This window comes from Coffea arabica, chromosome 11e, assembly GCF_036785885.1.
Source record: "Coffea arabica cultivar ET-39 chromosome 11e, Coffea Arabica ET-39 HiFi, whole genome shotgun sequence".
In the NCBI taxonomy this organism is placed as follows: Eukaryota; Viridiplantae; Streptophyta; class Magnoliopsida; order Gentianales; family Rubiaceae; genus Coffea; species Coffea arabica.
This window is the reverse complement of record NC_092331.1, coordinates 34,037,289-34,058,263: the sequence shown is the minus strand read 5'-3', so window position 1 is coordinate 34,058,263 and position 20,975 is coordinate 34,037,289. Positions and strand designations below refer to the sequence as shown.

General features: G+C 42.2%; 39 non-coding genes across 39 annotated transcripts; all 39 read right to left on the bottom strand.

The window, feature by feature from the left end:
* Nucleotides 1-308: 308 nt before the first annotated feature.
* Nucleotides 309-427, bottom strand: LOC140023792 (5S ribosomal RNA). The gene has a single exon (XR_011827758.1). It is a non-coding gene; the product is annotated as a 5S ribosomal RNA (ribosomal RNA).
* A 413-nt stretch (nucleotides 428-840) lies between these two features.
* Nucleotides 841-959, bottom strand: LOC140024940 (5S ribosomal RNA). The gene has a single exon (XR_011828916.1). It is a non-coding gene; the product is annotated as a 5S ribosomal RNA (ribosomal RNA).
* A 416-nt stretch (nucleotides 960-1,375) lies between these two features.
* On the bottom strand, nucleotides 1,376-1,494 carry LOC140023513 (5S ribosomal RNA). Its single transcript, XR_011827481.1, has one exon. It is a non-coding gene; the product is annotated as a 5S ribosomal RNA (ribosomal RNA).
* A 418-nt stretch (nucleotides 1,495-1,912) lies between these two features.
* LOC140023896 (5S ribosomal RNA) lies at nucleotides 1,913-2,031 on the bottom strand. The gene has a single exon (XR_011827862.1). It is a non-coding gene; the product is annotated as a 5S ribosomal RNA (ribosomal RNA).
* A 416-nt stretch (nucleotides 2,032-2,447) lies between these two features.
* On the bottom strand, nucleotides 2,448-2,566 carry LOC140024396 (5S ribosomal RNA). The gene has a single exon (XR_011828369.1). It is a non-coding gene; the product is annotated as a 5S ribosomal RNA (ribosomal RNA).
* Nucleotides 2,567-2,982: 416 nt separating this feature from the next.
* LOC140022043 (5S ribosomal RNA) lies at nucleotides 2,983-3,101 on the bottom strand. The gene has a single exon (XR_011826025.1). It is a non-coding gene; the product is annotated as a 5S ribosomal RNA (ribosomal RNA).
* Nucleotides 3,102-3,516: 415 nt separating this feature from the next.
* On the bottom strand, nucleotides 3,517-3,635 carry LOC140023928 (5S ribosomal RNA). The gene has a single exon (XR_011827895.1). It is a non-coding gene; the product is annotated as a 5S ribosomal RNA (ribosomal RNA).
* Nucleotides 3,636-4,050: 415 nt separating this feature from the next.
* Nucleotides 4,051-4,169, bottom strand: LOC140024770 (5S ribosomal RNA). The gene has a single exon (XR_011828746.1). It is a non-coding gene; the product is annotated as a 5S ribosomal RNA (ribosomal RNA).
* A 416-nt stretch (nucleotides 4,170-4,585) lies between these two features.
* On the bottom strand, nucleotides 4,586-4,704 carry LOC140023388 (5S ribosomal RNA). The gene has a single exon (XR_011827357.1). It is a non-coding gene; the product is annotated as a 5S ribosomal RNA (ribosomal RNA).
* A 413-nt stretch (nucleotides 4,705-5,117) lies between these two features.
* LOC140024769 (5S ribosomal RNA) lies at nucleotides 5,118-5,236 on the bottom strand. Its single transcript, XR_011828745.1, has one exon. It is a non-coding gene; the product is annotated as a 5S ribosomal RNA (ribosomal RNA).
* Nucleotides 5,237-5,652: 416 nt separating this feature from the next.
* LOC140023611 (5S ribosomal RNA) lies at nucleotides 5,653-5,771 on the bottom strand. Its single transcript, XR_011827580.1, has one exon. It is a non-coding gene; the product is annotated as a 5S ribosomal RNA (ribosomal RNA).
* Nucleotides 5,772-6,188: 417 nt separating this feature from the next.
* On the bottom strand, nucleotides 6,189-6,307 carry LOC140024330 (5S ribosomal RNA). The gene has a single exon (XR_011828303.1). It is a non-coding gene; the product is annotated as a 5S ribosomal RNA (ribosomal RNA).
* A 413-nt stretch (nucleotides 6,308-6,720) lies between these two features.
* LOC140024422 (5S ribosomal RNA) lies at nucleotides 6,721-6,839 on the bottom strand. Its single transcript, XR_011828395.1, has one exon. It is a non-coding gene; the product is annotated as a 5S ribosomal RNA (ribosomal RNA).
* A 404-nt stretch (nucleotides 6,840-7,243) lies between these two features.
* LOC140024156 (5S ribosomal RNA) lies at nucleotides 7,244-7,362 on the bottom strand. Its single transcript, XR_011828128.1, has one exon. It is a non-coding gene; the product is annotated as a 5S ribosomal RNA (ribosomal RNA).
* Nucleotides 7,363-7,777: 415 nt separating this feature from the next.
* LOC140022867 (5S ribosomal RNA) lies at nucleotides 7,778-7,896 on the bottom strand. The gene has a single exon (XR_011826845.1). It is a non-coding gene; the product is annotated as a 5S ribosomal RNA (ribosomal RNA).
* Nucleotides 7,897-8,312: 416 nt separating this feature from the next.
* Nucleotides 8,313-8,431, bottom strand: LOC140023387 (5S ribosomal RNA). The gene has a single exon (XR_011827356.1). It is a non-coding gene; the product is annotated as a 5S ribosomal RNA (ribosomal RNA).
* A 413-nt stretch (nucleotides 8,432-8,844) lies between these two features.
* On the bottom strand, nucleotides 8,845-8,963 carry LOC140024768 (5S ribosomal RNA). The gene has a single exon (XR_011828744.1). It is a non-coding gene; the product is annotated as a 5S ribosomal RNA (ribosomal RNA).
* Nucleotides 8,964-9,379: 416 nt separating this feature from the next.
* On the bottom strand, nucleotides 9,380-9,498 carry LOC140022866 (5S ribosomal RNA). The gene has a single exon (XR_011826844.1). It is a non-coding gene; the product is annotated as a 5S ribosomal RNA (ribosomal RNA).
* Nucleotides 9,499-9,914: 416 nt separating this feature from the next.
* Nucleotides 9,915-10,033, bottom strand: LOC140023386 (5S ribosomal RNA). Its single transcript, XR_011827355.1, has one exon. It is a non-coding gene; the product is annotated as a 5S ribosomal RNA (ribosomal RNA).
* Nucleotides 10,034-10,446: 413 nt separating this feature from the next.
* LOC140024767 (5S ribosomal RNA) lies at nucleotides 10,447-10,565 on the bottom strand. Its single transcript, XR_011828743.1, has one exon. It is a non-coding gene; the product is annotated as a 5S ribosomal RNA (ribosomal RNA).
* A 416-nt stretch (nucleotides 10,566-10,981) lies between these two features.
* Nucleotides 10,982-11,100, bottom strand: LOC140023609 (5S ribosomal RNA). Its single transcript, XR_011827578.1, has one exon. It is a non-coding gene; the product is annotated as a 5S ribosomal RNA (ribosomal RNA).
* A 417-nt stretch (nucleotides 11,101-11,517) lies between these two features.
* Nucleotides 11,518-11,636, bottom strand: LOC140024329 (5S ribosomal RNA). The gene has a single exon (XR_011828302.1). It is a non-coding gene; the product is annotated as a 5S ribosomal RNA (ribosomal RNA).
* Nucleotides 11,637-12,049: 413 nt separating this feature from the next.
* Nucleotides 12,050-12,168, bottom strand: LOC140024421 (5S ribosomal RNA). The gene has a single exon (XR_011828394.1). It is a non-coding gene; the product is annotated as a 5S ribosomal RNA (ribosomal RNA).
* A 404-nt stretch (nucleotides 12,169-12,572) lies between these two features.
* Nucleotides 12,573-12,691, bottom strand: LOC140024155 (5S ribosomal RNA). Its single transcript, XR_011828127.1, has one exon. It is a non-coding gene; the product is annotated as a 5S ribosomal RNA (ribosomal RNA).
* Nucleotides 12,692-13,106: 415 nt separating this feature from the next.
* LOC140022865 (5S ribosomal RNA) lies at nucleotides 13,107-13,225 on the bottom strand. The gene has a single exon (XR_011826843.1). It is a non-coding gene; the product is annotated as a 5S ribosomal RNA (ribosomal RNA).
* Nucleotides 13,226-13,641: 416 nt separating this feature from the next.
* LOC140023384 (5S ribosomal RNA) lies at nucleotides 13,642-13,760 on the bottom strand. The gene has a single exon (XR_011827353.1). It is a non-coding gene; the product is annotated as a 5S ribosomal RNA (ribosomal RNA).
* A 413-nt stretch (nucleotides 13,761-14,173) lies between these two features.
* LOC140024766 (5S ribosomal RNA) lies at nucleotides 14,174-14,292 on the bottom strand. The gene has a single exon (XR_011828742.1). It is a non-coding gene; the product is annotated as a 5S ribosomal RNA (ribosomal RNA).
* Nucleotides 14,293-14,708: 416 nt separating this feature from the next.
* Nucleotides 14,709-14,827, bottom strand: LOC140023608 (5S ribosomal RNA). Its single transcript, XR_011827577.1, has one exon. It is a non-coding gene; the product is annotated as a 5S ribosomal RNA (ribosomal RNA).
* Nucleotides 14,828-15,244: 417 nt separating this feature from the next.
* Nucleotides 15,245-15,363, bottom strand: LOC140024328 (5S ribosomal RNA). Its single transcript, XR_011828301.1, has one exon. It is a non-coding gene; the product is annotated as a 5S ribosomal RNA (ribosomal RNA).
* Nucleotides 15,364-15,776: 413 nt separating this feature from the next.
* LOC140024420 (5S ribosomal RNA) lies at nucleotides 15,777-15,895 on the bottom strand. Its single transcript, XR_011828393.1, has one exon. It is a non-coding gene; the product is annotated as a 5S ribosomal RNA (ribosomal RNA).
* Nucleotides 15,896-16,285: 390 nt separating this feature from the next.
* Nucleotides 16,286-16,404, bottom strand: LOC140023382 (5S ribosomal RNA). The gene has a single exon (XR_011827352.1). It is a non-coding gene; the product is annotated as a 5S ribosomal RNA (ribosomal RNA).
* Nucleotides 16,405-16,817: 413 nt separating this feature from the next.
* Nucleotides 16,818-16,936, bottom strand: LOC140024765 (5S ribosomal RNA). The gene has a single exon (XR_011828741.1). It is a non-coding gene; the product is annotated as a 5S ribosomal RNA (ribosomal RNA).
* A 416-nt stretch (nucleotides 16,937-17,352) lies between these two features.
* On the bottom strand, nucleotides 17,353-17,471 carry LOC140023607 (5S ribosomal RNA). The gene has a single exon (XR_011827576.1). It is a non-coding gene; the product is annotated as a 5S ribosomal RNA (ribosomal RNA).
* A 417-nt stretch (nucleotides 17,472-17,888) lies between these two features.
* On the bottom strand, nucleotides 17,889-18,007 carry LOC140024327 (5S ribosomal RNA). The gene has a single exon (XR_011828300.1). It is a non-coding gene; the product is annotated as a 5S ribosomal RNA (ribosomal RNA).
* A 413-nt stretch (nucleotides 18,008-18,420) lies between these two features.
* On the bottom strand, nucleotides 18,421-18,539 carry LOC140024419 (5S ribosomal RNA). Its single transcript, XR_011828392.1, has one exon. It is a non-coding gene; the product is annotated as a 5S ribosomal RNA (ribosomal RNA).
* A 390-nt stretch (nucleotides 18,540-18,929) lies between these two features.
* LOC140024399 (5S ribosomal RNA) lies at nucleotides 18,930-19,048 on the bottom strand. The gene has a single exon (XR_011828372.1). It is a non-coding gene; the product is annotated as a 5S ribosomal RNA (ribosomal RNA).
* Nucleotides 19,049-19,461: 413 nt separating this feature from the next.
* LOC140024939 (5S ribosomal RNA) lies at nucleotides 19,462-19,580 on the bottom strand. The gene has a single exon (XR_011828915.1). It is a non-coding gene; the product is annotated as a 5S ribosomal RNA (ribosomal RNA).
* Nucleotides 19,581-19,996: 416 nt separating this feature from the next.
* Nucleotides 19,997-20,115, bottom strand: LOC140023512 (5S ribosomal RNA). Its single transcript, XR_011827480.1, has one exon. It is a non-coding gene; the product is annotated as a 5S ribosomal RNA (ribosomal RNA).
* A 416-nt stretch (nucleotides 20,116-20,531) lies between these two features.
* Nucleotides 20,532-20,650, bottom strand: LOC140023895 (5S ribosomal RNA). The gene has a single exon (XR_011827861.1). It is a non-coding gene; the product is annotated as a 5S ribosomal RNA (ribosomal RNA).
* Between the last annotated feature and the right edge of the window lie 325 nt (nucleotides 20,651-20,975).

Genomic DNA, 20,975 nt, shown 5'->3' with positions numbered 1-20,975 from the left:
TCCTTTTATTTATTTGCTTTCATATTTTTTTTTGTTATTGATTTGCCCCCTGTTTTTTTCCATCATCCCGCAACTCTAAATTATCATGAAATCAATCCTTCACGCTTGCACTGATACATTTGCCCCGACAAATTTGAGCGACGATCCGGGCTTTGATCTAGCCGTACCGTTCCTGATTTGTCTCGCGCCTTCAGATCCTCCTTCACGCTTCGACAAGAAGCAAAATATTAAGCAATCGTTCCGACGGAGCTAAATTACTACAGGATAAAGAACGAATAGGAAATTTGGATTTCGAAACAAAAAAGAGAGGGGTGCAACAAGAGGAATTCCCAGAGGGTCACCCATCCTAATACTGCTCACGCCCAAGCACGCTTAACTTCGGAGTTCTGATGGGATACGGTGCATTAGTGCTGGTATGATCGCACCCACAACGTTCCTTTCGCTTTATTCTTTTAAACTACCCCGTCCAGCGAAGCAGTGTGGCTTTTCCAGACCGGAATTCATTTTAAGCGTCAATTGAAGCATTTTCCTCTTATCCTTTTATTTATTTACTTTATATTTTTTTGTTATTGATTTGCACCCTGTTTTTTTCCATCATCCCGCAACTCTAAATTATCATGAAATCAATCCTTCACGCTTGCGCTGATACATTTGCGCCGACAAATTTGAGCGACGATCCGGGCTTTGATCGAGCCGTACCGTTCCTGATTTGTCTCGCGCCTTCAGAACCTCCTTCACGCTTCGACAAGAAGCAAAATATTAAGCAATCGTTCCGACGGAGCTAAATTACTACAGGATAAAGAACGAATAGGAAATTTGGATTTCGAAACAAAAAAGAGAGGGGTGCAACACGAGGACTTCCCACGGGGTTACCAATCCAAGTACTACTCTCGCCCAAACACGCTTAATTTCGATGTTCTGATGGGATCCGGTGCATTAGTGCTGGTATGATCGCACCCGCCATATTCCTTTCGCTTTGTTCTTTTAAACTACCCCGTCCTGCGAAGCAGTGTGGCTTTTCTAGACCGAAATTCATTTTAAGCGTCAATTCAAGCATTTTCCTATTATCCTTTTATTTATTTGCTTTCATATTTTTTTTTGTTATTGATTTGCCCCCTGTTTTTTTCCATCATCCCGCAACTCTAAATTATCATGAAATCAATCCTTCACGCTTGCGCTGATACATTTGCGCCGACAAATTTGAGCGACGATCCGGGCTTTGATCGAGCCGTACCGTTCCTGATTTGTCTCGCGCCTTCAGATCCGCCTTCATGCTTCGAGAAGAAGCAAAATATAATGCAATCGTTCCGAAGGACCTAAATTACTACAGGATAAAGAACGAATAGAAAATTTGAATTTCGAAACAAAAAAGAGAGGGGTGCAACAAGAGGAATTCCCAGGGGGTCACCCATCCTAATACTGCTCACGCCCAAGCACGCTTAACTTCGGAGTTCTGATGGGATACGGTGCATTAGTGCTGGTATGATCGCACCCACAACGTTCCTTACGCTTTATTCTTTTAAACTACCCCGTCCAGCGAAGCAGTGTGGCTTTTCTAGACCGGAATTCATTTTAAGCGTCAATTGAAGCATTTTCCTTTTATCCTTTTATTTATTTACTTTATATATATATTTTTTTTTATTGATTTGCACCCTGTTTTTTTCCATCATCCCGCAACTCTAAATTATCATGAAATCAATCATTCACGCTTGCGGTGATACATTTGCGCCGACAAATTTGAGCGACGATCCGGGCTTTGATCGAGCCGTACCGTTCCTGATTTGTCTCGCGCCTTCAGATCCTCCTTCACGCTTCGACAAGAAGCAAAATATTAAGCAATCGTTCCGACGGAGCTAAATTACTACAGGATAAAGAACGAATAGGAAATTTGGATTTCGAAACAAAAAAGAGAGGGGTGCAACACGAGGACTTCCCAGGGGGTCACCAATCCAAGTACTACTCTCGCCCAAACACGCTTAATTTCGAAGTTCTGATGGGATCCGGTGCATTAGTGCTGGTATGATCGCACCAGCCATATTCCTTTTGCTTTATTCTTTTAAACTACCCCGTCCTGCGAAGCAGTGTGGCTTTTCTAGACCGAAATTCATTTTAAGAGTCAATTCAAGCATTTTCCTATTATCCTTTTATTTATTTGCTTTCATATTTTTTTTTGTTATTGATTTGCCCCCTGTTTTTTTCCATCATCCCGCAACTCTAAATTATCATGAAATCAATCCTTCACGCTTGCACTGATACATTTGCGCCGACAAATTTGAGCGACGATCCGGGCTTTGATCGAGCCGTACCGTTCCTGATTTGTCTCGCGCCTTCAGATCCTCCTTCACGCTTCGACAAGAAGCAAAATATAAAGCAATCGTTCCGAAGGACCTAAATTACTACAGGATAAAGAACGAATAGAAAATTTGAATTTCGAAACAAAAAAGAGAGGGGTGCAACACGAGGACTTCCCAGGGGGTCACCAATCCAAGTACTACTCTCGCCCAAACACGCTTAATTTAGAAGTTCTGATGGGATCCGGTGCATTAGTGCTGGTATGATCGCACCCGCCATATTCCTTTCGCTTCATTCTTTTAAACTACCCCGTCCTGCGAAGCAGTGTGGCTTTTCTAGACCGAAATTCATTTTAAGCGTCAATTCAAGTATTTTCCTATTATCCTTTTATTTATTTGCTTTCATATTTTTTTTTGTTATTGATTTGCCCCCTGTTTTTTTCCATCATCCCGCAACTCTAAATTATCATGAAATCAATCCTTCACGCTTGCGCTGATACATTTGCGCCGACAAATTTGAGCGACGATCCGGGCTTTGATCGAGCCGTACCGTTCCTGATTTGTCTCGCGCCTTCAGATCCTCCTTCACGCTTCGACAAGAAGCAAAATATTAAGCAATCGTTCCGACGGAGCTAAATTACTACAGGATAAAGAACGAATAGAAAATTTGAATTTCGAAACAAAAAAGAGAGGGGTGCAACAAGAGGAATTCCCAGGGGGTCACCCATCCTAGCACTACGCTCGCCCAAGCATGCTTAACTTCGGAGTTCTGATGGGATCCGGTGCATTAGTGCTGGTATGATCGCACCCGCCATGTTCCTTTCGCTTTATTCTTTTAAACTACCCCGTCCTGCGAAGCAGTGTGGCTTTTCTAGACCGAAATTCATTTTGAGCGTCAATTCAAGCATTTTTCTCTTATCGTTTTGTTTATTGCTTTCATATTTTTTTTTGTTATTGATTTGCACCCTGTTTTTTTCCCTCATCGCGCAACAATAAATTGTCATGAAATCAATCCATCACGGTAGCGCTGATACATTTGCGCCGACAAATTTGAGCGATGATCCGGGCTTTGATCGAGCCGTATCGTTCCTGATTTCTCTCGCGCCTTCAGATCCGCCTTCATGCTTTGAGAAGAAGCAAAATATAAAGCAATCGTTCCGAAGGACCTAAATTACTACAAGATAAAGAACGAAAAGAAAATTTGAATTTCGAAACAAAAAAGAAAGGGGTGCAACAAGAGGAATTCCCAGGGGGTCACCCATCCTAATACTGCTCACGCCCAAGCACGCTTAACTTCGGAGTTCTGATGGGATACGGTGCATTAGTGCTGGTATAATCGCACCCACAACGTTCCTTACGCTTTATTCTTTTAAACTACCCCGTCCAGCGAAGCAGTGTGGCTTTTCTAGACCGGAATTCATTTTAAGCGTCAATTGAAACATTTTCCTTTTATCCTTTTATTTGTTTACTTTATATATTTTTTTTTTATTGATTTGCACCCTGTTTTTTTCCATCATCACGCAACTCTAAATTATCATGAAATCGATCATTCACGCTTGCGGTGATACATTTGCGCCGACAAATTTGAGCGACGATCCGGGCTTTGATCGAGCCGTACCGTTCCTGATTTGTCTCGCGCCTTCAGATCCTACTTCACGCTTCGACAAGAAGCAAAATATTAAGCAATCGTTCCGACGGAGCTAAATTACTACAGGATAAAGAACGAATAGGAAATTTGGATTTCGAAACAAAAAAGAGAGGGGTGCAACACGAGGACTTCCCACGGGGTCACCAATCCAAGTACTACTCTCGCCCAAACACGCTTAATTTCGATGTTCTGATGGGATCCGGTGCATTAGTGCTGGTATGATCGCACCCGCCATATTCCTTTCGCTTTATTCTTTTAAACTACCCCGTCCTGCGAAGCAGTGTGGCTTTTCTAGACCGAAATTCATTTTAAGCGTCAATTCAAGCATTTTCCTATTATCCTTTTATTTATTTGCTTTCATATTTTTTTTTGTTATTGATTTGCCCCCTGTTTTTTTCCATCATACCGCAACTCTAAATTATCATGAAATCAATCCTTCACGCTTGCGCTGATACATTTGCGCCGACAAATTTGAGCGACGATCCGGGCTTTGATCGAGCCGTACCGTTCCTGATTTCTCTCGCGCCTTCAGATCCGCCTTCATGCTTCGAGAAGAAGCAAAATATAAAGCAATCGTTCCGAAGGACCTAAATTACTACAGGATAAAGAACGAATAGAAAATTTGAATTTCGAAACAAAAAAGAGAGGGGTGCAACAAGTGGAATTCCCAGGGGGTCACCCATCCTAATACTGCTCACGCCCAAGCACGCTTAACTTCGGAGTTCTGATGGGATACGGTGCATTAGTGCTGGTATGATCGCACCCACAACGTTCCTTTCGCTTTATTCTTTTAAACTACCCCGTCCAGCGAAGCAGTGTGGTTTTTCTAGACCGGAATTCATTTTAAGCGTCAATTGAAGCATTTTCCTCTTATCCTTTTATTTATTTACTTTATATTTTTTTGTTATTGATTTGCACCCTGTTTTTTTCCATCATCCCGCAACTCTAAATTATCATGAAATCAATCCTTCACGCTTGCGGTGATACATTTGCGCCGACAAATTTGAGCGACGATCCGGGCTTTGATCGAGCCGTACCGTTCCTGATTTGTCTCGCGCCTTCAGATCCTCCTTCACGCTTCGGCAAGAAGCAAAATATTAAGCAATCGTTCCGACGGAGCTAAATTACTACAGGATAAAGAACGAATAGGAAATTTGGATTTCGAAACAAAAAAGAGAGGGGTGCAACACGAGGACTTCCCACGGGGTCACCAATCCAAGTACTACTCTCGCCCAAACACGCTTAATTTCGATGTTCTGATGGGATCCGGTGCATTAGTGCTGGTATGATCGCACCCGCCATATTCCTTTCGCTTTATTCTTTTAAACTACCCCGTCCTGCGAAGCAGTGTGGCTTTTCTAGACCGAAATTCATTTTAAGCGTCAATTCAAGCATTTTCCTATTATCCTTTTATTTATTTGCTTTCATATTTTTTTTTGTTATTGATTTGCCCCCTGTTTTTTTCCATCATACCGCAACTCTAAATTATCATGAAATCAATCCTTCACGCTTGCGCTGATACATTTGCGCCGACAAATTTGAGCGACGATCCGGGCTTTGATCGAGCCGTACCGTTCCTGATTTGTCTCGCGCCTTCAGATCCGCCTTCATGCTTCGAGAAGAAGCAAAATATAAAGCAATCGTTCCGAAGGACCTAAATTACTACAGGATAAAGAACGAATAGAAAATTTGAATTTCGAAACAAAAAAGAGAGGGGGGCAACAAGAGGAATTCCCAGGGGGTCACCCATCCTAGTACTACTCTCGCCCAAGCATGCTTAACTTCAGAGTTCTGATGGGATCCGGTGCATTAGTGCTGGTTTGATCGCACCCGCCATGTTCCTTTCGCTTTATTCTTTTAAACTACCACGTCCTGCGAAGCAGTGTGGCTTTTCTAGACCGAAATTCATTTTAAGCGTCAATTCAAGCATTTTCCTATTATCCTTTTATTTATTTGCTTTCATATTTTTTTTTTGTTATTGATTTGCCCCCTGTTTTTTTCCATCATCCCGCAACTCTAAATTATCATGAAATCAATCCTTCACGCTTGCGCTGATACATTTGCGCCGACAAATTTGAGCGACGATCCGGGCTTTGATCGAGCCGTACCGTTCCTGATTTGTCTCGCGCCTTCAGATCCGCCTTCATGCTTCGAGAAGAAGCAAAATATAAAGCAATCGTTCCGAAGGACCTAAATTACTACAGGATAAAGAACGAATAGAAAATTTGAATTTCGAAACAAAAAAGAGAGGGGTACAACAAGAGGAATTCCCAGGGGGTCACCCATCCTAATACTGCTCACGCCCAAGCACGCTTAACTTCGGAGTTCTGATGGGATACGGTGCATTAGTGCTGGTATGATCGCACCCACAACGTTCCTTACGCTTTATTCTTTTAAACTACCCCGTCCAGCGAAACAGTGTGGCTTTTCCAGACCGGAATTCATTTTAAGCGTCAATTGAAGCATTTTCCTCTTATCCTTTTATTTATTTACTTTATATTTTTTTGTTATTGATTTGCACCCTGTTTTTTTCCATCATCCCGCAACTCTAAATTATCATGAAATCAATCATTCACGCTTGCGGTGATACATTTGCGCCGACAAATTTGAGCGACGATCCGGGCTTTGATCGAGCCGTACCGTTCCTGATTTGTCTCGCGCCTTCAGATCCTCCTTCACGCTTCGACAAGAAGCAAAATATTAAGCAATCGTTCCGACGGAGCTAAATTACTACAGGATAAAGAACGAATAGGAAATTTGGATTTCGAAACAAAAAAGAGAGGGGTGCAACATGAGGACTTCCCAGGGGGTCACCAATCCAAGTACTACTCTCGCCCAAACACGCTTAATTTCGAAGTTCTGATGGGATCCGGTGCATTAGTGCTGGTATGATCGCACCCGCCATATTCCTTTCGCTTTATTCTTTTAAACTACCCCGTCCTGCGAAGCAGTGTTGCTTTTCTAGACCGAAATTCATTTTAAGCGTCAATTCAAGCATTTTCCTATTATCCTTTTATTTATTTGCTTTCATATTTTTTTTTGTTATTGATTTGCCCCCTGTTTTTTTCCATCATCCCGCAACTCTAAATTATCGTGAAATCAATCCTTCACGCTTGCGCTGATACATTTGCGCCGATAAATTTGAGCGACGATCCGGGCTTTGATCGAGCCATACCGTTCCTGATTTGTCTCGCGCCTTCATGCTTCGAGAAGAAGCAAAATATAAAGCAATCGTTCCGAAGGACCTAAATTACTACAGGATAAAGAACGAATAGAAAATTTGAATTTCGAAACAAAAAAGAGAGGGGTGCAACAAGAGGAATTCCCAGAGGGTCACCCATCCTAATACTGCTCACGCCCAAGCACGCTTAACTTCGGAGTTCTGATGGGATACGGTGCATTAGTGCTGGTATAATCGCACCCACAACGTTCCTTACGCTTTATTCTTTTAAACTACCCCGTCCAGCGAAGCAGTGTGGCTTTTCTAGACCGGAATTCATTTTAAGCGTCAATTGAAACATTTTCCTTTTATCCTTTTATTTGTTTACTTTATATATTTTTTTTTTATTGATTTGCACCCTGTTTTTTTCCATCATCACGCAACTCTAAATTATCATGAAATCGATCATTCACGCTTGCGGTGATACATTTGCGCCGACAAATTTGAGCGACGATCCGGGCTTTGATCGAGCCGTACCGTTCCTGATTTGTCTCGCGCCTTCAGATCCTACTTCACGCTTCGACAAGAAGCAAAATATTAAGCAATCGTTCCGACGGAGCTAAATTACTACAGGATAAAGAACGAATAGGAAATTTGGATTTCGAAACAAAAAAGAGAGGGGTGCAACACGAGGACTTCCCAGGGGGTCACCAATCCAAGTACTACTCTCGCCCAAACACGCTTAATTTCGAAGTTCTGATGGGATCCGGTGCATTAGTGCTGGTATGATCGCACCCGCCATATTCCTTTCGCTTTATTCTTTTAAACTACCCCGTCCTGCGAAGCAGTGTTGCTTTTCTAGACCGAAATTCATTTTAAGCGTCAATTCAAGCATTTTCCTATTATCCTTTTATTTATTTGCTTTCATATTTTTTTTTGTTATTGATTTGCCCCCTGTTTTTTTCCATCATCCCGCAACTCTAAATTATGATGAAATCAATCCTTCACGCTTGCGCTGATACATTTGCGCCGATAAATTTGAGCGGCGATCCGGGCTTTGATCGAGCCGTACCGTTCCTGATTTGTCTCGCGCCTTCAGATCCGCCTTCATGTTTCGAGAAGAATCAAAATATAAAGCAATCGTTCCGAAGGACCTAAATTACTACAGGATAAAGAACGAATAGAAAATTTGAATTTCGAAACAAAAAAGAGAGGGGTGCAACAAGTGGAATTCCCAGGGGGTCACCCATCCTAATACTGCTCACGCCCAAGCACGCTTAACTTCGGAGTTCTGATGGGATACGGTGCATTAGTGCTGGTATGATCGCACCCACAACGTTCCTTTCGCTTTATTCTTTTAAACTACCCCGTCCAGCGAAGCAGTGTGGTTTTTCTAGACCGGAATTCATTTTAAGCGTCAATTGAAGCATTTTCCTCTTATCCTTTTATTTATTTACTTTATATTTTTTTGTTATTGATTTGCACCCTGTTTTTTTCCATCATCCCGCAACTCTAAATTATCATGAAATCAATCCTTCACGCTTGCGGTGATACATTTGCGCCGACAAATTTGAGCGACGATCCGGGCTTTGATCGAGCCGTACCGTTCCTGATTTGTCTCGCGCCTTCAGATCCTCCTTCACGCTTCGGCAAGAAGCAAAATATTAAGCAATCGTTCCGACGGAGCTAAATTACTACAGGATAAAGAACGAATAGGAAATTTGGATTTCGAAACAAAAAAGAGAGGGGTGCAACACGAGGACTTCCCACGGGGTCACCAATCCAAGTACTACTCTCGCCCAAACACGCTTAATTTCGATGTTCTGATGGGATCCGGTGCATTAGTGCTGGTATGATCGCACCCGCCATATTCCTTTCGCTTTATTCTTTTAAACTACCCCGTCCTGCGAAGCAGTGTGGCTTTTCTAGACCGAAATTCATTTTAAGAGTCAATTCAAGCATTTTCCTATTATCCTTTTATTTATTTGCTTTCATATTTTTTTTTGTTATTGATTTGCCCCCTGTTTTTTTCCATCATCCCGCAACTCTAAATTATCATGAAATCAATCCTTCACGCTTGCACTGATACATTTGCGCCGACAAATTTGAGCGACGATCCGGGCTTTGATCGAGCCGTACCGTTCCTGATTTGTCTCGCGCCTTCAGATCCTACTTCACGCTTCGACAAGAAGCAAAATATTAAGCAATCGTTCCGACGGAGCTAAATTACTACAGGATAAAGAACGAATAGGAAATTTGGATTTCGAAACAAAAAAGAGAGGGGTGCAACACGAGGACTTCCCAGGGGGTCACCAATCCAAGTACTACTCTCGCCCAAACACGCTTAATTTCGAAGTTCTGATGGGATCCGGTGCATTAGTGCTGGTATGATCGCACCCGCCATATTCCTTTCGCTTTATTCTTTTAAACTACCCCGTCCTGCGAAGCAGTGTTGCTTTTCTAGACCGAAATTCATTTTAAGCGTCAATTCAAGCATTTTCCTATTATCCTTTTATTTATTTGTTTTCATATTTTTTTTTGTTATTGATTTGCCCCCTGTTTTTTTCCATCATCCCGCAACTCTAAATTATGATGAAATCAATCCTTCACGCTTGCGCTGATACATTTGCGCCGATAAATTTGAGCGGCGATCCGGGCTTTGATCGAGCCGTACCGTTCCTGATTTGTCTCGCGCCTTCAGATCCGCCTTCATGTTTCGAGAAGAATCAAAATATAAAGCAATCGTTCCGAAGGACCTAAATTACTACAGGATAAAGAACGAATAGAAAATTTGAATTTCGAAACAAAAAAGAGAGGGGTGCAACAAGTGGAATTCCCAGGGGGTCACCCATCCTAATACTGCTCACGCCCAAGCACGCTTAACTTCGGAGTTCTGATGGGATACGGTGCATTAGTGCTGGTATGATCGCACCCACAACGTTCCTTTCGCTTTATTCTTTTAAACTACCCCGTCCAGCGAAGCAGTGTGGTTTTTCTAGACCGGAATTCATTTTAAGCGTCAATTGAAGCATTTTCCTCTTATCCTTTTATTTATTTACTTTATATTTTTTTGTTATTGATTTGCACCCTGTTTTTTTCCATCATCCCGCAACTCTAAATTATCATGAAATCAATCCTTCACGCTTGCGGTGATACATTTGCGCCGACAAATTTGAGCGACGATCCGGGCTTTGATCGAGCCGTACCGTTCCTGATTTGTCTCGCGCCTTCAGATCCTCCTTCACGCTTCGGCAAGAAGCAAAATATTAAGCAATCGTTCCGACGGAGCTAAATTACTACAGGATAAAGAACGAATAGGAAATTTGGATTTCGAAACAAAAAAGAGAGGGGTGCAACACGAGGACTTCCCACGGGGTCACCAATCCAAGTACTACTCTCGCCCAAACACGCTTAATTTCGATGTTCTGATGGGATCCGGTGCATTAGTGCTGGTATGATCGCACCCGCCATATTCCTTTCGCTTTATTCTTTTAAACTACCCCGTCCTGCGAAGCAGTGTGGCTTTTCTAGACCGAAATTCATTTTAAGCGTCAATTCAAGCATTTTCCTATTATCCTTTTATTTATTTGCTTTCATATTTTTTTTTGTTATTGATTTGCCCCCTGTTTTTTTCCATCATACCGCAACTCTAAATTATCATGAAATCAATCCTTCACGCTTGCGCTGATACATTTGCGCCGACAAATTTGAGCGACGATCCGGGCTTTGATCGAGCCGTACCGTTCCTGATTTGTCTCGCGCCTTCAGATCCGCCTTCATGCTTCGAGAAGAAGCAAAATATAAAGCAATCGTTCCGAAGGACCTAAATTACTACAGGATAAAGAACGAATAGAAAATTTGAATTTCGAAACAAAAAAGAGAGGGGGGCAACAAGAGGAATTCCCAGGGGGTCACCCATCCTAGTACTACTCTCGCCCAAGCATGCTTAACTTCAGAGTTCTGATGGGATCCGGTGCATTAGTGCTGGTTTGATCGCACCCGCCATGTTCCTTTCGCTTTATTCTTTTAAACTACCACGTCCTGCGAAGCAGTGTGGCTTTTCTAGACCGAAATTCATTTTAAGCGTCAATTCAAGCATTTTCCTATTATCCTTTTATTTATTTGCTTTCATATTTTTTTTTTGTTATTGATTTGCCCCCTGTTTTTTTCCATCATCCCGCAACTCTAAATTATCATGAAATCAATCCTTCACGCTTGCGCTGATACATTTGCGCCGACAAATTTGAGCGACGATCCGGGCTTTGATCGAGCCGTACCGTTCCTGATTTGTCTCGCGCCTTCAGATCCGCCTTCATGCTTCGAGAAGAAGCAAAATATAAAGCAATCGTTCCGAAGGACCTAAATTACTACAGGATAAAGAACGAATAGAAAATTTGAATTTCGAAACAAAAAAGAGAGGGGTACAACAAGAGGAATTCCCAGGGGGTCACCCATCCTAATACTGCTCACGCCCAAGCACGCTTAACTTCGGAGTTCTGATGGGATACGGTGCATTAGTGCTGGTATGATCGCACCCACAACGTTCCTTACGCTTTATTCTTTTAAACTACCCCGTCCAGCGAAGCAGTGTGGCTTTTCCAGACCGGAATTCATTTTAAGCGTCAATTGAAGCATTTTCCTCTTATCCTTTTATTTATTTACTTTATATTTTTTTGTTATTGATTTGCACCCTGTTTTTTTCCATCATCCCGCAACTCTAAATTATCATGAAATCAATCATTCACGCTTGCGGTGATACATTTGCGCCGACAAATTTGAGCGACGATCCGGGCTTTGATCGAGCCGTACCGTTCCTGATTTGTCTCGCGCCTTCAGATCCTCCTTCACGCTTCGACAAGAAGCAAAATATTAAGCAATCGTTCCGACGGAGCTAAATTACTACAGGATAAAGAACGAATAGGAAATTTGGATTTCGAAACAAAAAAGAGAGGGGTGCAACATGAGGACTTCCCAGGGGGTCACCAATCCAAGTACTACTCTCGCCCAAACACGCTTAATTTCGAAGTTCTGATGGGATCCGGTGCATTAGTGCTGGTATGATCGCACCCGCCATATTCCTTTCGCTTTATTCTTTTAAACTACCCCGTCCTGCGAAGCAGTGTTGCTTTTCTAGACCGAAATTCATTTTAAGCGTCAATTCAAGCATTTTCCTATTATCCTTTTATTTATTTGCTTTCATATTTTTTTTTGTTATTGATTTGCCCCCTGTTTTTTTCCATCATCCCGCAACTCTAAATTATCGTGAAATCAATCCTTCACGCTTGCGCTGATACATTTGCGCCGATAAATTTGAGCGACGATCCGGGCTTTGATCGAGCCATACCGTTCCTGATTTGTCTCGCGCCTTCATGCTTCGAGAAGAAGCAAAATATAAAGCAATCGTTCCGAAGGACCTAAATTACTACAGGATAAAGAACGAATAGAAAATTTGAATTTCGAAACAAAAAAGAGAGGGGTGCAACAAGAGGAATTCCCAGAGGGTCACCCATCCTAATACTGCTCACGCCCAAGCACGCTTAACTTCGGAGTTCTGATGGGATACGGTGCATTAGTGCTGGTATAATCGCACCCACAACGTTCCTTACGCTTTATTCTTTTAAACTACCCCGTCCAGCGAAGCAGTGTGGCTTTTCTAGACCGGAATTCATTTTAAGCGTCAATTGAAACATTTTCCTTTTATCCTTTTATTTGTTTACTTTATATATTTTTTTTTTATTGATTTGCACCCTGTTTTTTTCCATCATCACGCAACTCTAAATTATCATGAAATCGATCATTCACGCTTGCGGTGATACATTTGCGCCGACAAATTTGAGCGACGATCCGGGCTTTGATCGAGCCGTACCGTTCCTGATTTGTCTCGCGCCTTCAGATCCTACTTCACGCTTCGACAAGAAGCAAAATATTAAGCAATCGTTCCGACGGAGCTAAATTACTACAGGATAAAGAACGAATAGGAAATTTGGATTTCGAAACAAAAAAGAGAGGGGTGCAACACGAGGACTTCCCAGGGGGTCACCAATCCAAGTACTACTCTCGCCCAAACACGCTTAATTTCGAAGTTCTGATGGGATCCGGTGCATTAGTGCTGGTATGATCGCACCCGCCATATTCCTTTCGCTTTATTCTTTTAAACTACCCCGTCCTGCGAAGCAGTGTTGCTTTTCTAGACCGAAATTCATTTTAAGCGTCAATTCAAGCATTTTCCTATTATCCTTTTATTTATTTGCTTTCATATTTTTTTTTGTTATTGATTTGCCCCCTGTTTTTTTCCATCATCCCGCAACTCTAAATTATGATGAAATCAATCCTTCACGCTTGCGCTGATACATTTGCGCCGATAAATTTGAGCGGCGATCCGGGCTTTGATCGAGCCGTACCGTTCCTGATTTGTCTCGCGCCTTCAGATCCGCCTTCATGTTTCGAGAAGAATCAAAATATAAAGCAATCGTTCCGAAGGACCTAAATTACTACAGGATAAAGAACGAATAGAAAATTTGAATTTCGAAACAAAAAAGAGAGGGGTGCAACAAGTGGAATTCCCAGGGGGTCACCCATCCTAATACTGCTCACGCCCAAGCACGCTTAACTTCGGAGTTCTGATGGGATACGGTGCATTAGTGCTGGTATGATCGCACCCACAACGTTCCTTTCGCTTTATTCTTTTAAACTACCCCGTCCAGCGAAGCAGTGTGGTTTTTCTAGACCGGAATTCATTTTAAGCGTCAATTGAAGCATTTTCCTCTTATCCTTTTATTTATTTACTTTATATTTTTTTGTTATTGATTTGCACCCTGTTTTTTTCCATCATCCCGCAACTCTAAATTATCATGAAATCAATCCTTCACGCTTGCGGTGATACATTTGCGCCGACAAATTTGAGCGACGATCCGGGCTTTGATCGAGCCGTACCGTTCCTGATTTGTCTCGCGCCTTCAGATCCTCCTTCACGCTTCGGCAAGAAGCAAAATATTAAGCAATCGTTCCGACGGAGCTAAATTACTACAGGATAAAGAACGAATAGGAAATTTGGATTTCGAAACAAAAAAGAGAGGGGTGCAACACGAGGACTTCCCACGGGGTCACCAATCCAAGTACTACTCTCGCCCAAACACGCTTAATTTCGATGTTCTGATGGGATCCGGTGCATTAGTGCTGGTATGATCGCACCCGCCATATTCCTTTCGCTTTATTCTTTTAAACTACCCCGTCCTGCGAAGCAGTGTGGCTTTTCTAGACCGAAATTCATTTTAAGCGTCAATTCAAGCATTTTCCTATTATCCTTTTATTTATTTGCTTTCATATTTTTTTTTGTTATTGATTTGCCCCCTGTTTTTTTCCATCATACCGCAACTCTAAATTATCATGAAATCAATCCTTCACGCTTGCGCTGATACATTTGCGCCGACAAATTTGAGCGACGATCCGGGCTTTGATCGAGCCGTACCGTTCCTGATTTGTCTCGCGCCTTCAGATCCGCCTTCATGCTTCGAGAAGAAGCAAAATATAAAGCAATCGTTCCGAAGGACCTAAATTACTACAGGATAAAGAACGAATAGAAAATTTGAATTTCGAAACAAAAAAGAGAGGGGGGCAACAAGAGGAATTCCCAGGGGGTCACCCATCCTAGTACTACTCTCGCCCAAGCATGCTTAACTTCAGAGTTCTGATGGGATCCGGTGCATTAGTGCTGGTTTGATCGCACCCGCCATGTTCCTTTCGCTTTATTCTTTTAAACTACCACGTCCTGCGAAGCAGTGTGGCTTTTCTAGACCGAAATTCATTTTAAGCGTCAATTCAAGCATTTTCCTATTATCCTTTTATTTATTTGCTTTCATATTTTTTTTTTGTTATTGATTTGCCCCCTGTTTTTTTCCATCATCCCGCAACTCTAAATTATCATGAAATCAATCCTTCACGCTTGCGCTGATACATTTGCGCCGACAAATTTGAGCGACGATCCGGGCTTTGATCGAGCCGTACCGTTCCTGATTTGTCTCGCGCCTTCAGATCCGCCTTCATGCTTCGAGAAGAAGCAAAATATAAAGCAATCGTTCCGAAGGACCTAAATTACTACAGGATAAAGAACGAATAGAAAATTTGAATTTCGAAACAAAAAAGAGAGGGGTACAACAAGAGGAATTCCCAGGGGGTCACCCATCCTAATACTGCTCACGCCCAAGCACGCTTAACTTCGGAGTTCTGATGGGATACGGTGCATTAGTGCTGGTATGATCGCACCCACAACGTTCCTTACGCTTTATTCTTTTAAACTACCCCGTCCAGCGAAGCAGTGTGGCTTTTCCAGACCGGAATTCATTTTAAGCGTCAATTGAAGCATTTTCCTCTTATCCTTTTATTTATTTACTTTATATTTTTTTGTTATTGATTTGCACCCTGTTTTTTTCCATCATCCCGCAACTCTAAATTATCATGAAATCAATCATTCACGCTTGCGGTGATACATTTGCGCCGACAAATTTGAGCGACGATCCGGGCTTTGATCGAGCCGTACCGTTCCTGATTTGTCTCGCGCCTTCAGATCCTCCTTCACGCTTCGACAAGAAGCAAAATATTAAGCAATCGTTCCGACGGAGCTAAATTACTACAGGATAAAGAACGAATAGGAAATTTGGATTTCGAAACAAAAAAGAGAGGGGTGCAACATGAGGACTTCCCAGGGGGTCACCAATCCAAGTACTACTCTCGCCCAAACACGCTTAATTTCGAAGTTCTGATGGGATCCGGTGCATTAGTGCTGGTATGATCGCACCCGCCATATTCCTTTCGCTTTATTCTTTTAAACTACCCCGTCCTGCGAAGCAGTGTTGCTTTTCTAGACCGAAATTCATTTTAAGCGTCAATTCAAGCATTTTCCTATTATCCTTTTATTTATTTGCTTTCTTATTTTTTTTTGTTATTGATTTGCCCCCTGTTTTTTTCCATCATCCCGCAACTCTAAATTATCGTGAAATCAATCCTTCACGCTTGCGCCGATAAATTTGAGCGACGATCCGGGCTTTGATCGAGCCATACCGTTCCTGATTTGTCTCGCGCCTTCATGCTTCGAGAAGAAGCAAAATATAAAGCAATCGTTCCGAAGGACCTAAATTACTACAGGATAAAGAACGAATAGAAAATTTGAATTTCGAAACAAAAAAGAGAGGGGTGCAACAAGTGGAATTCCCAGGGGGTCACCCATCCTAATACTGCTCACGCCCAAGCACGCTTAACTTCGGAGTTCTGATGGGATACGGTGCATTAGTGCTGGTATGATCGCACCCACAACGTTCCTTTCGCTTTATTCTTTTAAACTACCCCGTCCAGCGAAGCAGTGTGGTTTTTCTAGACCGGAATTCATTTTAAGCGTCAATTGAAGCATTTTCCTCTTATCCTTTTATTTATTTACTTTATATTTTTTTGTTATTGATTTGCACCCTGTTTTTTTCCATCATCCCGCAACTCTAAATTATCATGAAATCAATCCTTCACGCTTGCGGTGATACATTTGCGCCGACAAATTTGAGCGACGATCCGGGCTTTGATCGAGCCGTACCGTTCCTGATTTGTCTCGCGCCTTCAGATCCTCCTTCACGCTTCGGCAAGAAGCAAAATATTAAGCAATCGTTCCGACGGAGCTAAATTACTACAGGATAAAGAACGAATAGGAAATTTGGATTTCGAAACAAAAAAGAGAGGGGTGCAACACGAGGACTTCCCACGGGGTCACCAATCCAAGTACTACTCTCGCCCAAACACGCTTAATTTCGATGTTCTGATGGGATCCGGTGCATTAGTGCTGGTATGATCGCACCCGCCATATTCCTTTCGCTTTATTCTTTTAAACTACCCCGTCCTGCGAAGCAGTGTGGCTTTTCTAGACCGAAATTCATTTTAAGCGTCAATTCAAGCATTTTCCTATTATCCTTTTATTTATTTGCTTTCATATTTTTTTTTGTTATTGATTTGCCCCCTGTTTTTTTCCATCATACCGCAACTCTAAATTATCATGAAATCAATCCTTCACGCTTGCGCTGATACATTTGCGCCGACAAATTTGAGCGACGATCCGGGCTTTGATCGAGCCGTACCGTTCCTGATTTGTCTCGCGCCTTCAGATCCGCCTTCATGCTTCGAGAAGAAGCAAAATATAAAGCAATCGTTCCGAAGGACCTAAATTACTACAGGATAAAGAACGAATAGAAAATTTGAATTTCGAAACAAAAAAGAGAGGGGGGCAACAAGAGGAATTCCCAGGGGGTCACCCATCCTAGTACTACTCTCGCCCAAGCATGCTTAACTTCAGAGTTCTGATGGGATCCGGTGCATTAGTGCTGGTTTGATCGCACCCGCCATGTTCCTTTCGCTTTATTCTTTTAAACTACCACGTCCTGCGAAGCAGTGTGGCTTTTCTAGACCGAAATTCATTTTAAGCGTCAATTCAAGCATTTTCCTATTATCCTTTTATTTATTTGCTTTCATATTTTTTTTTTGTTATTGATTTGCCCCCTGTTTTTTTCCATCATCCCGCAACTCTAAATTATCATGAAATCAATCCTTCACGCTTGCGCTGATACATTTGCGCCGACAAATTTGAGCGACGATCCGGGCTTTGATCGAGCCGTACCGTTCCTGATTTGTCTCGCGCCTTCAGATCCGCCTTCATGCTTCGAGAAGAAGCAAAATATAAAGCAATCGTTCCGAAGGACCTAAATTACTACAGGATAAAGAACGAATAGAAAATTTGAATTTCGAAACAAAAAAGAGAGGGGTACAACAAGAGGAATTCCCAGGGGGTCACCCATCCTAATACTGCTCACGCCCAAGCACGCTTAACTTCGGAGTTCTGATGGGATACGGTGCATTAGTGCTGGTATGATCGCACCCACAACGTTCCTTACGCTTTATTCTTTTAAACTACCCCGTCCAGCGAAGCAGTGTGGCTTTTCCAGACCGGAATTCATTTTAAGCGTCAATTGAAGCATTTTCCTCTTATCCTTTTATTTATTTACTTTATATTTTTTTGTTATTGATTTGCACCCTGTTTTTTTCCATCATCCCGCAACTCTAAATTATCATGAAATCAATCATTCACGCTTGCGGTGATACATTTGCGCCGACAAATTTGAGCGACGATCCGGGCTTTGATCGAGCCGTACCGTTCCTGATTTGTCTCGCGCCTTCAGATCCTCCTTCACGCTTCGACAAGAAGCAAAATATTAAGCAATCGTTCCGACGGAGCTAAATTACTACAGGATAAAGAACGAATAGGAAATTTGGATTTCGAAACAAAAAAGAGAGGGGTGCAACATGAGGACTTCCCAGGGGGTCACCAATCCAAGTACTACTCTCGCCCAAACACGCTTAATTTCGAAGTTCTGATGGGATCCGGTGCATTAGTGCTGGTATGATCGCACCCGCCATATTCCTTTCGCTTTATTCTTTTAAACTACCCCGTCCTGCGAAGCAGTGTTGCTTTTCTAGACCGAAATTCATTTTAAGCGTCAATTCAAGCATTTTCCTATTATCCTTTTATTTATTTGCTTTCATATTTTTTTTTGTTATTGATTTGCCCCCTGTTTTTTTCCATCATCCCGCAACTCTAAATTATCGTGAAATCAATCCTTCACGCTTGCGCCGATAAATTTGAGCGACGATCCGGGCTTTGATCGAGCCATACCGTTCCTGATTTGTCTCGCGCCTTCATGCTTCGAGAAGAAGCAAAATATAAAGCAATCGTTCCGAAGGACCTAAATTACTACAGGATAAAGAACGAATAGAAAATTTGAATTTCGAAACAAAAAAGAGAGGGGTGCAACAAGAGGAATTCCCAGAGGGTCACCCATCCTAATACTGCTCACGCCCAAGCACGCTTAACTTCGGAGTTCTGATGGGATACGGTGCATTAGTGCTGGTTTGATCGCACCCACAACGTTCCTTTCGCTTTATTCTTTTAAACTACCCCGTCCAGCGAAGCAGTGTGGCTTTTCCAGACCGGAATTCATTTTAAGCGTCAATTGAAGCATTTTCCTCTTATCCTTTTATTTATTTACTTTATATTTTTTTGTTATTGATTTGCACCCTGTTTTTTTCCATCATCCCGCAACTCTAAATTATCATGAAATCAATCCTTCACGCTTGCGCTGATACATTTGCGCCGACAAATTTGAGCGACGATCCGGGCTTTGATCGAGCCGTACCGTTCCTGATTTGTCTCGCGCCTTCAGATCCTCCTTCACGCTTCGACAAGAAGCAAAATATTAAGCAATCGTTCCGACGGAGCTAAATTACTACAGGATAAAGAACGAATAGGAAATTTGGATTTCGAAACAAAAAAGAGAGGGGTGCAACACGAGGACTTCCCACGGGGTTACCAATCCAAGTACTACTCTCGCCCAAACACGCTTAATTTCGATGTTCTGATGGGATCCGGTGCATTAGTGCTGGTATGATCGCACCCGCCATATTCCTTTCGCTTTATTCTTTTAAACTACCCCGTCCTGCGAAGCAGTGTGGCTTTTCTAGACCGAAATTCATTTTAAGCGTCAATTCAAGCATTTTCCTATTATCCTTTTATTTATTTGCTTTCATATTTTTTTTTGTTATTGATTTGCCCCCTGTTTTTTTCCATCATCCCGCAACTCTAAATTATCATGAAATCAATCCTTCACGCTTGCGCTGATACATTTGCGCCGACAAATTTGAGCGACGATCCGGGCTTTGATCGAGCCGTACCGTTCCTGATTTGTCTCGCGCCTTCAGATCCGCCTTCATGCTTCGAGAAGAAGCAAAATATAAAGCAATCGTTCCGAAGGACCTAAATTACTACAGGATAAAGAACGAATAGAAAATTTGAATTTCGAAACAAAAAAGAGAGGGGTGCAACAAGAGGAATTCCCAGGGGGTCACCCATCCTAATACTGCTCACGCCCAAGCACGCTTAACTTCGGAGTTCTGATGGGATACGGTGCATTAGTGCTGGTATGATCGCACCCACAACGTTCCTTACGCTTTATTCTTTTAAACTACCCCGTCCAGCTAAGCAGTGTGGCTTTTCTAGACCGGAATTCATTTTAAGCGTCAATTGAAGCATTTTCCTTTTATCCTTTTATTTATTTACTTTATATATATATTTTTTTATTGATTTGCACCCTGTTTTTTTCCATCATCCCGCAACTCTAAATTATCATGAAATCAATCATTCACGCTTGCGGTGATACATTTGCACCGACAAATTTGAGCGACGATCCGGGCTTTGATCGAGCCGTACCGTTCCTGATTTGTCTCGCGCCTTCAGATCCTCCTTCACGCTTCGACAAGAAGCAAAATATTAAGCAATCGTTCCGACGGAGCTAAATTACTACAGGATAAAGAACGAATAGGAAATTTGGATTTCGAAACAAAAAAGAGAGGGGTGCAACACGAGGACTTCCCAGGGGGTCACCAATCCAAGTACTACTCTCGCCCAAACACGCTTAATTTCGAAGTTCTGATGGGATCCGGTGCATTAGTGCTGGTATGATCGCACCAGCCATATTCCTTTCGCTTTATTCTTTTAAACTACCCCGTCCTGCGAAGCAGTGTGGCTTTTCTAGACCGAAATTCATTTTAAGCGTCAATTCAAGCATTTTCCTATTATCCTTTTATTTATTTGCTTTCATATTTTTTTTTGTTATTGATTTGCCCCCTGTTTTTTTCCATCATCCCGCAACTCTAAATTATCATGAAATCAATCCTTCACGCTTGCACTGATACATTTGCGCCGACAAATTTGAGCGACGATCCGGGCTTTGATCGAGCCGTACCGTTCCTGATTTGTCTCGCGCCTTCAGATCCTCCTTCACGCTTCGACAAG